This window comes from Sapajus apella, unplaced genomic scaffold (genome assembly GCF_009761245.1).
Source record: "Sapajus apella isolate SASKATOON/1434 unplaced genomic scaffold, GSC_monkey_1.0 scaffold251, whole genome shotgun sequence".
Taxonomy (NCBI): Eukaryota; Metazoa; Chordata; class Mammalia; order Primates; family Cebidae; genus Sapajus; species Sapajus apella.
The window spans coordinates 308,159-320,635 of record NW_022437191.1 but is presented as its reverse complement, the minus strand read 5'-3'; the positions used below and the strand labels follow the sequence as shown (position 1 = coordinate 320,635).

The following is a 12,477-nucleotide window of genomic DNA, read 5'->3' as shown; positions in this document are numbered from 1 at the left end:
AAAAACACTTGTGTTCTAATATGAAAGAACTGCAAAAATACATTCTGAGTTAAAAAAAACCAAGGGGCCGGGTGTGGTGACTCTTGCCTGTAATCCCAGCACTTTGGGAGGATGAGGCAGGCGGATCACGAGGTCAGCAAATCGAGACCATCCTGGGTAACACAGTGAAACCTAAAAATAAAAAAAAATTAAAAAGGTGGGCGTGGTGGCACGCACCTGTAGTCCCCACTCGGGAGGCTGAGGCAGGAGAATCGCTTGAACTTGGGAGGTGGAGTTTGCAGTGAGCCGAGATCGCACCACTGCACTCCAGCCTCGGCGACAGCGCGAAATTCCGTCTAAAAAAAAAAAAAAAGAAAAGGGATTTAAAAAGTGGATAAAATGCCACTATGTGTGAAGAGAAAAAAGAAAACGTTTGTTTAACTTTGTCTATGCGTTCAAAATCTCTACAATGACGAAGAAGATGCTAAAAACAATGGTAATATTTTTGGGCGACAATGGGTGGAAAGATCGGTCTAACCGTCCCTGGATGGTGAGTAGAGCCACATTTCCGGAATTCTCTAATACCAAGGTCTTCAAAGTGGGCTTTGATTTGCGGTCACCCTGGAAATCTGACGCAACAGATAGGAAAACTTCCAGAATGGATGCCCGGGCAGAAGAAACCCGGGACGATCTCGACTGTGGGGCCATCGAGAATCAGACTCATCGGGAAGGTTCTTCAGGGGCCAATTTCTAGGTTGTATTAGTGAACGGCTCCTACAAGACAAGGACTCGCTATCATTTCACCGAGTCTGATTCACTGTCGGCACGTATTGATTACCAGGCATTTAGAAAGCAGCAAATATTTACACGGATTCCTGGACCATTCGCCGCGGTTTGAAATTTTTAAGCGTCCTCCTTCAACTCTAGGAACACAGCTTAAAAAATAAAATAAATCCATTAAAAACGCTTTTTCTTTGTTTTGTTTAGGTTTTAGGAGAAAGTTTCTCATTTTTATTAAGAGTCTACAGCAACTAAGGAATTATTTCTCCTTGTGAGACAAATAGAAATAATATCGCTGAATTTAATATATATTTTTTTCTTTAGAGAGGGAGTCTCGCTCTGTCTCCAGGCTGGAGTACAGTGGCTCTGTCTCGGCTCACTGCACCCTCCACCTCCCAGGTTCAAGCCATTCTCCTGCCTCAGCCTCCCGAGCAGCTGGGACTACAGGCGCGCACCACCACACCTGGCTAACTTTTTGGTATTTTTAGTAGAGACCGGGATTTCACCGTGTTAGCCATGATGGTCTCGGCCTCCTGAACTCGTGATCCACCCGTCTCGGCCTCCCAAAGTGCTGAGATCACAGGCGATAGCCACCGCGCCCGGCCTGATTCAATACTTTCACAAGAGAGGGATGAGGGTCGGAATGGAGGTGGTGGAAGAAAAAAAAGAAATCACGGCAACGGCCGGTTAGCTCAGTTGGTTAGAGCGTGGTGCTAATAACGCCAAGGTCGCGGGTTCGATCCCCGTACGGGCCAGATGTTTTTCTCGGTAGTTCTAGAGAAACTTGTCAGTTTTCAGCCAGTGAATCAGAGCTGAGGGTGCCCGAAGATGGTCTAAATTCGCCGCTGTCGTTTCTTAATCCACCTGCAAACTAACTCCATTCCATAATCCCCCAAAATTCTACATGTCCTCAGGTAAAGTTATTCTTTTCCCCCAGGTGTAAGGGCTGGGGACAGAAATCTGTTCAGGGCAGCTGGTCCAAGACTGGGAGCCCTGCCTAATGAAAGAAAAAAAAGAATTAGACTATTACTGGTTTTTAAAAAATCACTTAAATAAAGCTTGCTTGATTTCAAATTGTCCTTCCAAATTACTCCTGAAACCAACCTTCTTTCTCAAATTATCAAGGGATACAATATAAAGAGAAGAAATTCTCAGGAGATTGTGAATACATGTCTCTGAAGACTCAGATTTAACTGAAAGACAAGATTGCCCTGAGAGGAAGCTATCTCTTTCAACATGGAACACAGACTTGCTTTTTTTGTTTGTTTGTTTTGGTTTGGTTTTTTGTTTAGTTTTTAGGAAAGGATGAACTAGACAGGAGTCAAATCTGGCCTCTTGTGATTAATAAACATGCATCCTGCATACTGCTTCCAACTGGAAAGAACAATTAAATATTCCTTCTCTTTATCTTGCATCTCTTGACAATTTGAGAAAGAAGGTTGGTTTCAGGAGTAATTTGGAGAGACAATTTGAAATCAAGTAAGCTTTATTTAAATAACTTTTTAAAAGCCAGTGATCTTCTAATTTTTTTTTTTCTTTCATTGGGCAGGGCTCCCAGACTTTGGCCCTCTGCCCTGAACATCCTTCTGCCCCAGCCCTTACATATGGAGGAAAAGAATAAGAACTTTACCTGAGGAGATGTAGAATTTTGGGGGATTTGGGAATGAAGTTAGGCTGCAAGTGGATTAAGAAATGATGGCGGTGAATTTGGACCATCTTAAAGCATTGTTACTTACCCTCAGCTCTTTGCTGGCTGAAAACCGCGAAAAAGCACTGAGGAAAACAACTGGCCCACATAGGGATCGAACCTACAGCCTTGGCATTATTAGCACCATGTTCTAACCAACTGAGCTAACCAGCCACCACCACAGATGGCCCTTTTTGCCCCTCAATCCTGATCTTCATCCCTTTCTTGTGACAGTATTAAATTCAGTGACATAATTCCTGTTTGTCTCACAAGCAGAAACAATTTCCTAGTGACTTTAGACTATTCAGTATCATGCTACCTCTGATCATTCTGGATAGCCTTTTCTGTCCTGTATAGTTTCCATACGGGCACATGTTCATGAGTATTAGCTGAATGCTGCAGACGTTCCTTCTGGAGTTATCCCTTACTACACCTCTCGCCTTCTTGGTATGTTGTCATATCAGCTCTAGCTGCCCCCATCTCCCAGTCTATCAACTCCTCATCAATGCTGGGAGTCCACCAGGCTCTGCTTGGGTTCTGCCTTCCTGCAGTGGGGCCTGGAAACTCAAAGCCATAGTTAGGGGCTAACCCTAGTGTTCACCTCCCCGTCTCTCCAATCACTCATTTTCCCCCTGTGGTTCAGGGGTTACGATTCTTCCTTACCTGATATCCTATGTCTTGAAAAGTGTGGTGTCATTTTTTTGTTAGGTTTTGGTTCTTTCCAGCAGGAGTGTAAATCTGATCCCTGTTATTGCAACTTGACTGGAATCATCTCCCAGCTATTTGAAGGATGAGGAGCTATTTGGAAGAGTTATTTTCCAATACGGGTTGCGGGATTTTGGCACCAGAGAGGGCCCTCTATTATAGTAAGTGCATCAGCCTGTCTTCCAGGGCTGTCTGGGGATCTCGGAGCCTCCGGGTGCTTGGGCAAGCAGATATTGAGCTGTCGACTGGGACAGCATGTCTGGAGAGTGCAGGCTACAGGCCCTAGCGGGCTAAATTGCCTGGAATACTCTGACAGATTGGGTGGGCACAGAAGTGGAGAGACAGCTCAGGGGAGGGTGGCTTCTGGGATGAGCGGTCTGGAGGGTCCCCTGTAACTAAAATGGACATTCGGATCTCTGCTGGGCACGAACTGGTACGTGGGATCCATGCACTTTTTCTTTATCTGTGCCCTGCAGCCACCAGTAGTCCTCCTGCACCTGTGGGAATTGGAACACCTGCACCTCTGGGCTCTTATGGGCGCCTTCTGGTAAGTGAATCTGGACAGTCCTCCTAGTGTCTGTACCTAGGAGGCCCAAGGGTGATCGCCACCTGCCACAGCCTACAGAATTGCGAGTGGATGAATAGGACCCGCCCAGAAACTGAGTCCCCCACAGCAAGTCCACTCAGTCCCTGTCTTAGGCCATCCCTGTCCCTCCCCATATTAGAGGGTACAGAGACAAGGGATCTGTGTAAACTCACTTGTGGACTGGATGAGTTTTGATAAGTTGTTCACTGACGACTTTAAATTACCTTTCTTTTTTTTATGAGACGGAGTTTTGCTCTTGTTGCCCAGGCTGGAATGCAATGGTGTGATCTCCACTCACTGCAATCTCTGCCTCCTGGGTTCAAGCGATTCTCCTGCCTCAGCCTCCCAAGTAGCTTGGACTACAGGCATGCACCACCACGCCTGGCCAATTTTTGTGTGTTTAGTAGACAAAGTTTCTCCATGTTGGTCAGGTTTGTCTCGAACTCTCGACCTCAGGATATTCACCTACCTAGGCCTCCCAAAGTGTTGGGATTACAGGCATGAGCCACCCACCTTGGCCTGCTAAATTACGTTTCTTGTAAAAGTTACATTTTATCTCTATTGGTGGTGGTGTTAGAAAGAGTTGCTTGTGCCAAAATGGCAGCTTCCAGCCGCGCACAAGTGTTAGATCTGTACTGGGCTATGCTGAGAGAAAGCAAGCGTTTCAGCGCCTACAATTACAGAACGGATGCTGTCAGGAGGATAAGAGATGCCTTCAGAGAAAATAAAAATGTAAAGGATCCTGTAGAAATTCAAACCCTGGTGAATAAGGCCAAGAGAGACCTTGGAATAATTCGTTGACAGGTCCACATTGGCCAACTGTATTCAACTGACAAGCTGATTATTGAGAATTGAGACATGCCCAGGACCTAGCAAGCCAGGATCAGCCACCAGCAGCGGCTAGGGACCACCTTTAGCATCCACTTTGTGTTTGAGATGGGGGCTCCCAAAGCCAGCTTACAACAGCCTCTTGCGCAGCCTGCCCTGTGGGAGCTGATAAACTGAGTCACATTTGCATTCTGCTGCAGCTTTACTGAAAAAAGATGGCTGTCTGTCCTTGGTTCAAGTGTTAGAATGAAGAGCTGGAGCTCGTTCCGAATAATGCCTTGTGTTACCACATCTCCCCTCCACCCCACTCCTATCTTGTAGCTCATGACCACTGTGTATAGTATTTCTACACTTTCTTTCTTGGTCCTTGGCAATAAAAAGGATTGTCTCCCTGAGTCTTTCACACCAAAAAAAAAATGTTTGAAATTTTCAGGAGATCAAGTATTCTAGTTGCTTTTATTATGACGTAAATATTTAGCCACTAAATCAGTTAGATCTTATGGTATTTATACTAAAGCTATAAAATCCTACTAACCCTACAATTGTATCCAGATAAAAAGGCTTTTGTGGCTGGGCGCGGTGGCTCACACCTGTAATCCTAGCACTTTGGAAGGCCGAGGCAGGCGGATCACGAGCTTAGGAGTTTGGGACCATTCTGGGCAACATAGTGAAACACCTTCTCTACTAAAAAAATACGAAATATTAGCTGGGCATGGTGGCGGCCACCTGTAATCCCAGCTACTTGGAATGCTGAGGCAGGAGAATCCCTTGAACCCAGAGGCAGAGGTTGCAGTGACCCGAGACAGCGACACTGAGAGACTCCATCTAAAAAAAAAAAAGGCTTTTGTTCACCATGTCAAATAGCTTATTTTTAAATTTTAAAGCGTATTTGGAGAAATAGAATTTAGCTTTTTTATTATATGCTCAGAGATCTTCTTTATTTTCACTGAGAATCATTTTGTTGTATCTGAGCAAGTTAGAAGGAAAGCGCCACACCCTGAGTTTCAAATTAAGAGTCCTTTATTTGCCGGAGACTGACAGACGACTAATGCTCAAAATTCTCTCGGGCCAAAGAAGGGGCCTGGTTACTTTTTATACCTTGCTTAGAGGAGGGAAGGGGGAGCCTAGCTGAAGCAATTTTTACAGAAGCAGAGTAAACAGAAGTCAGGAGATAAGTGGTGCCAGGCTAGGGGCTCTCCATACTACCCATGGGGCATATTCCTAAGCGGAGGTGGTACAGCTTGACCTTATCAGTAAGTGCATTCCAGAGTGCCCTTGGGTACAGCTTGACCTAGCAATGCACTCCAAAGGGGAACAGTGGGAAGTGAAGGGGGGGCTAAGATTGAGTCAATTAGGCAAATATAGGGTAGGTTAACACAATTTCATGTATCTAATTTTGTAAATCAGTTACCCTTTAAAAATAATCATAATAATTTTTTATTGTATTTGCCTTTTTTCATTACTTTCTTCTTATTGGAAGTAATATAAAGGTTCCTTTTAGATATAAATCCACATTCCAAGCATATTTGCATTTGTTTTCAGTGAAAATTTTAAAAAGGAAGAACAGAAATAAATCTATATAAGAAATATGTGAGTGGATTTAGAGAAATTACATTCTGTCAATCACACAGTGGTCAACTTGCAACTATTTTCCCAGGTGGTTGAGACAAAAGCACTTAGATTCTACCTCTACCAAACAACCTGACTAATGCAAAAAGAGGATAGTGCCAACACAGAAAATCTCCCAGAAACTAAATCAGCAGAGATGTCAGGTTAACAAACTGTTGACAGTTACCCATCTCCAAAAAGGAACTTCTCATTGTCAGAAGGGTGCTTAAAATTGAAACATGAACCTTGTGCCTAGCTTATAATTTTTTCAAGAAACTGCAAAGAACCATATACTAGTTATTAATATCAGGTTTCCACCCAAAATGGTTCAAGAGCTTATTTGAAATATTGAACATATGAACTGAAATAAACTTGGCAAACTACAATTATGATGAAGTTTTATACCAAGAATTCAATCATTCTACTCCTTTTTTTTTCTTTTGTTTTTCTCAGGTGACTGGATTGAACAATCGGCATACTCCTAAAGTTTCACCATTGTAATTTCCCAGGATGTCTTTTCTCTATGATACACGTCTCACATGTTACATATGTTAGATATATATGTCTATATAACCATATATATGATATATATGTATATATATATATATATATATATTTTTTTTTTAAGTATAACATTGCCCACAAACCTTTGGATCATGATTGTGTACGTGAGATGCTACGCTTAACTTTAAGGCAGAAAGAAATTAACAGCAACTAGGTCTCAACTGTGACAACTTGTATCATAAGCACAGTACATGGAATTTTCTCATGAGAGGCATCTGAAGTACTATGCTACACTCTGCACAATTACTTACGTTTCCCACATGGTTTTAAGACTTCTGTTCCTTGATTCTGTTAAAAATATCAACTAGTATGAACACTAAATCATACCCATTGATTTTTTATTTCTTTTTGAGACAGTTTCTGCTCTTGTCACCCAGGCTGGAGGGCAATGGCGTGTTTTCTGATTACTGCAACCTCCACCTCCTGGGTTAGAGTGATTCTCCTGCCTCAGCCTCCCAAGTAGCTGTGATTACAGGTGCCCACCACCAGCCCCAGCTAATTTTTGTTTTTTTTTTTTTTTTTTTTTTTTTTTTTTGAGACGGAGTTTCGCCCTTGTTACCCAGGCTGGAGTGCAATGGCGCGATCTCGGCTCACCGCAACCTCCGCCTCCTGAGTTCAGGCAATTCTCCTGCCTCAGCCTCCTGAGTAGCTGGGATTACAGGCACGCACCACCATGCCCAGCTAATTTTTTTTTGTATTTTTAGTAGAGACGGGGTTTCACCATATTGACCAGGATGGTCTCGATCTCTTGACCTCGTGATCCACCCTCCTCGGCCTCCCAAAGTGCTGGGATTACAGGCTTGAGCCACCGCGCCCGGCCAATTTTTGTATTTTTACTAGAGACAGCGTTAAACCATACTGGCCAGGCTGGTCTCGAACTCCAAACCTCAGGTGATTCACCCGATTTGGGCTCTAAAAGTACGGGGATTACAGGCATGAGCCACCGCCCCAGCCCATATACCGATTGTTTTTGCATAAAGAAGTTAGAGGGCTTTTCTCCAAAATTTAACAGATACTGTTGCGGAAAATTTTACCTGACAGGAAACCCAAGCAGCACTCAGGGGAACGGAGGAACACACTTTATTATGGCAGCCGGCCAGGAAGGGTTCACACCCAAAAGTCTGGACCCCGGCTAAGAAAAGTACACAGTTTTTATAGGGGAAGGGGCAGGGGAAGAAACTCAGAACTTTAGACACCGCAGGAGGTTTAGACGACGCAGCAGTTTTCCTTAAGGTTTTTAGCTGGTAAGCAATAAGCTGAGGTCCAGAAGCAGAAGGAGGCGGTTATTAGCAGAAAAACAGTGCCAGTTTTAAAATAGGGAAGTTGCTGACTATGTGCTAAAGAAATCGTGGGCAAAACTTCCACTTCATCCCCCCTCTGATGCTCTCTTATGGATATTAGGGAGCATCACCTTTACACCCTGCTGCCTGTATTTAGCGGCTTGTACCCACTGAGGGCCAGCAACTGAGCATTTGTTTTTCTAATGACCATGGCTTCAATGAAGCACCAAAGTATGTTAATTAGACAAGGGCTGACGGCAAGGGCCAAGAAGATTATTAATAGCAAAACAGGAAGTGACATTTTACACCAGACATGGACAAGGAATGTCTCTCAAGGGACAACAAGGATGACCGCACAACAATAGAACAACAAATGCTGTCAGAATAGTTCCAAGTACTAAGATTTCAGTCCACATTTGCTGATTCAGTGGAGGCTCCCCAAGCTTCGGCCGTGCCTTGACTAGTCAGCTTCTGGTTGTGTGGCTACAGGAGGGCTTGATGAGTTCTCAGGATTCAGAGCCCTGGAGCCTGATTTTCGTGGGGTGCCGAGGGTCTGATGTGCAGTCCACCAGTCCAGCGACGTGTCCGGGTGGGCCCTCTTGGCTCTGGAATAATGTACCCACAGAACGACTCTTGAAACTTTGAGAGCATTTGGGGTGACAAGGATTACAGTATGAGGCCCTGTCCAGACAGGCTGAAGGGGTTCCTTATTCCAATCTTTCAGCCAGACCTGGACCCCAGGTTGGAAGGGATGAGTTGGATTGGCTAGGGAGATAGGTGCTCTTTCTATTTCAAACTGACTGAGCTGGGACAGCACCTTCCCCAATGCCTGCAGCTGGGACATCACGCTTGTTTCCCCTAGCTGTCTGAGGTCCCCCCTCACTTTGTTAACCAGAGGGGGGCCTCCCAAATAGGATTTCAAAGGGTGAGTAGCCGGCAGGTCCTAGTGTACACCGTGACCACAGCAGGGCTAGGGGAAGCATATCTAACCAGGAAGCCTGCGTTTCCTGGCAGAGCTTTACTAGTGTAACCTTCAGAGTTCGATTCATGCGCTCTACTTTTCCTGAACTTTGTGTCCTGCAGGCTGTGTGAAGTTTCCACTTAATCTTGAGCATGCTGGTGAGGGCTTGGATGATCTCCGCCACAAATGCTGGCCCACTGTCACTGTGTATGGTGAGTGGAATCCCATACCGGGGAACAATTTCACAAAGTAGGACTCTCACTAATTCTCGGGCTCTCTCTGTCTTGGTTGGGAGTGCCTCAGCCCAGCCCCAGTATGTACATACAAGGACCAGTAGGTATTTGTACCCTTTACTGGGCTTGACTTCAGTGAAGTCCACCTCTACGTCCTCAGAGGGGTAGCCGCCCACCTGTTGCACCCCTGGGGCAGGTTTCAGCCGCTGAGAGGGGTTGTTTTTAGCAGAGGTAAGGCACTGATTGCTTACTGCAGCACAGAGTGTGGGGAGGGTTGCATTATAGTCATACCTGTTGAGTAAGCTCTCCAGAGCTGTTTACCTAGGTGGGTGAGACCATGGCACTCAGCAACGATGGTGTGAGCCAAGTTCTTAGGGACCACTGGTCTGTTGTCAGGGAGTGGCCACCATCCCCTGGCACTGTGCTTTGCCCCCTCCTGCTGTGCCCGCTGGTTTTCTTCCTTAGAGTACTCCGGCTTCCCCACATCCTCTCGGAGCCAAGGGGTGACTGTGAACAAGTGCGCGGGGCCTGCACAGGCCCTTTCTTCAGTGCGGCTGCCTTAGCTTCTGGGTCAGCCAGCGGGTTTCCTGTACAGACAAGATCAGTTCCTCTGGTGGCCCTTGTAATGTATGACAGCCACCTCTTTGGGCTTCCAAACTGCTTCTAGCAGTCTGAGAATTTCTTCCTTATTTTTGATTCCTTTTCCTCCTGCTGTCAGCAGCCCTCTTTCCTTGTATAACGCCCCTTGTATGTGGACAGTTGCAACAGTGTACTTGGAGTCAGCGTAAATATTGACCACTTTGCCTTCCACACGGCACAAGGCCTGAATGAGGGCGTGTAATTCTGCCCGTTGTACTGCCCAGCCTCTGGGCAAGCGGGCTGCCTTGACCTCTTCAGTGGTGGTGGTGACTGCCTACCCTGCATACCTCTCTCCATTATGGACATAGCTGCTTCCATCAGTGAACAGGTTTAAGTCTGCTTTAGGGAGGGGACAGTCCTTGAGGTCAGGCTGACTAGCAAACACACCATCTACCACCTGCTCACAGTCGTGGTCCGGGACTCCCTCTTCTGCGGGTAGAAATGTGGCTGGGTTGAGGCCATGCACGGTTTCCATGGTGACCCATGGGTTTTTCACAGAGCAGCCCTTGCTAGTGGGTTAAACGGGCATTTGAGAGCCACTGGTGCCCCTGACTTTTCTCCTCTCTCTCTCTGTCTCTCTCCTCTGTCTCTCTCCTCTCTCTGTCTCTCTCTTCTTTTTTCTCCTTCTCTCTCCTCTCTATCTCTGTCTCTCTCCTCTCTCTCTCCTCTCTTTCTTCCAAGGCCCCATGGTCTGGGAGAGGACCCCAAGTGCTGTTTTGTTTCCCTCCCGAATGAACAGATTGAATTGTCGGGTGACATCTGGAAGTCCTAGTGCTGGGGCACTTTGGAGCAGTGCCTTGATTTCCCAGAAAGCCATGTCTTGGCTATCATCTCACTCAAGAGGTCTATCTTCTGGCCCAGTTAGGACCCCATAGGGGGTCTTGCTATGCCCAAGAAGCCGGGAATCCATATGCAGCAGAAGCCTGCCTCCCCGAGAAACTCCTGGAGTTTCCGCTTGGTGTCGGGAGTGGGCATGGAGGAAATCACCCTTTTTCTCTTCGGTCCCAGGGATCGGTGTCCTTTGGTGATGATGAACCCCAGGTTCCTCACCTGCTGTCTGCAGATTTGGGCCTTAGCCATCCCTGGGGGGTTCGTCTCTGCCCAGACTATAGGGAAGGCATCCAGGAATTCTGGTGGGTTCTCCTCTGACCTCTCGACAGTGTGCAGTTTCCATTCTTCCTCACATGGAAGTGTGACTGCCAGGACCAGGCCCCCCTTTGGCTCACTCAAAGTCAGACTGGCTGGTCCCCTGGGGTTCAAGGGTGCTTTGTGCCCCCAGTTTGCCTAACAAGTCTCTTCCCAGAAGGGGGAGAGGACATTCCAGTAGGTAGAGGAATTCATGGTGTACCTGGTGCCCCCCTAATTGGCATATCCGATCTTGGCAGAATGGCCGGGGCTCTGCCTGGTCACCTGTTGTTCCCACAACAGTTGCCTTCCAGTTACTAAATGGGGCAACCAGAGTGGTGACCACCGAGTACTCCACTGCAGGGTCTACCATAAAAGTCATTGGGTGGCCTTCGACCTTCATCTTGACCATGGGCTCCCGGGGCCAAGTTTCATAGAGCCTGGCCCGTCCTAGTCTGAGTCCATCCCGGCCAAGCCGATCAGGTGGGTCTGGCTAGGCTCTGGCTGGTATTCTGCCCTCCCTCGGCGCGCGGGGGTTGGGGAGTGCCCCATCTGGGACCGTCCACTAGAGGCACTCATTATTCCAGTTTCCCCTCTCTGCAGCATGCACACTGATCTAGCTACCAGGGAGGGTGCTCAGATCTCCCGCTTTTGTGTGTGGAGTGTCAGACAAGGCGGATGGGCTGGGGGCTGATGGTGCCGGAAGGACATAAGGCAGTGGCAGCTCCTTCTCCAGGTCCTGATGAATGGGTTGCTTGGGTCCCTTAGTTGCTTGGGCCACGAGGACCTTGCACTGTCCCTTCCTACCAGCACAGAATTGAACCCAAGGGGGAGGGTCTGAGCTATCTCTAACCAGGAATCAATTTATGGGAACTGGTTTTGCTGGTCGGGGTTACCAGTCAGCCTTCCAAGCAGCCTGCACCGTGGAGAGTTCCAGGGTGCCCTCTGGTGGCCTCGGACGCTAAGCGCCAGTCACTCTGATCGGCAGAGGGTTTTTAGCTTTCCTGGGGTCATTTTAACCCCATAATCTACAGAAAAGCCCTTCCTGAAGTTTTTGACCATACATCTAGGACTGTGGGCTTAGACTGACTTTTCCCCATGATGTGTGTCCCCTTTTGAAAGGTGACGCAAGACAGACAAAGGAGGGGTGTCCAATGAAGGACCACTCAGATGCCCACCTGGCTGCGCCCCCTGCGGGAACTTAGGCACCTCTTAGCAGTCAGGGGGTCGGCATAATCCCCCGACTCGGAGAGCTCAGCTTGAGCTCAGCTCGATGCCGCCATCAGCTATATGCGGTTCGCCACGGAGACGCAGTCTCGGGCCCTGCCGAGCTCCGCTCCATAGTTTGCACCGTGGAGCTACAGATTGGAGGTTCAGAGAAGGCTCTTGATTTCCCCACACACTCACATAGTCACTTAGAGGTTATCACGTTCCCACCCTAACCCGAGAAGTCCACCTGCCGTCTGCACATGGAGACCCCGGGAGGTGATCGGGCTCCCCTG

At 47.3% G+C, this 12,477-nt stretch overlaps 1 non-coding gene and 1 pseudogene across 2 annotated transcripts; both read left to right on the top strand.

Moving 5' to 3' along the window:
* Nucleotides 1–1,440: 1,440 nt before the first annotated feature.
* Nucleotides 1,441–1,514, top strand: TRNAI-AAU. The gene has a single exon. It is a non-coding gene; the product is annotated as a tRNA-Ile (tRNA).
* A 2,729-nt stretch (nt 1,515–4,243) lies between these two features.
* Nucleotides 4,244–4,982, top strand: LOC116545203 (annotated as a pseudogene). The gene has a single exon (XR_004266233.1). The product of XR_004266233.1 is annotated as an LYR motif-containing protein 4 pseudogene (transcript).
* Nucleotides 4,983–12,477: the final 7,495 nt, after the last annotated feature.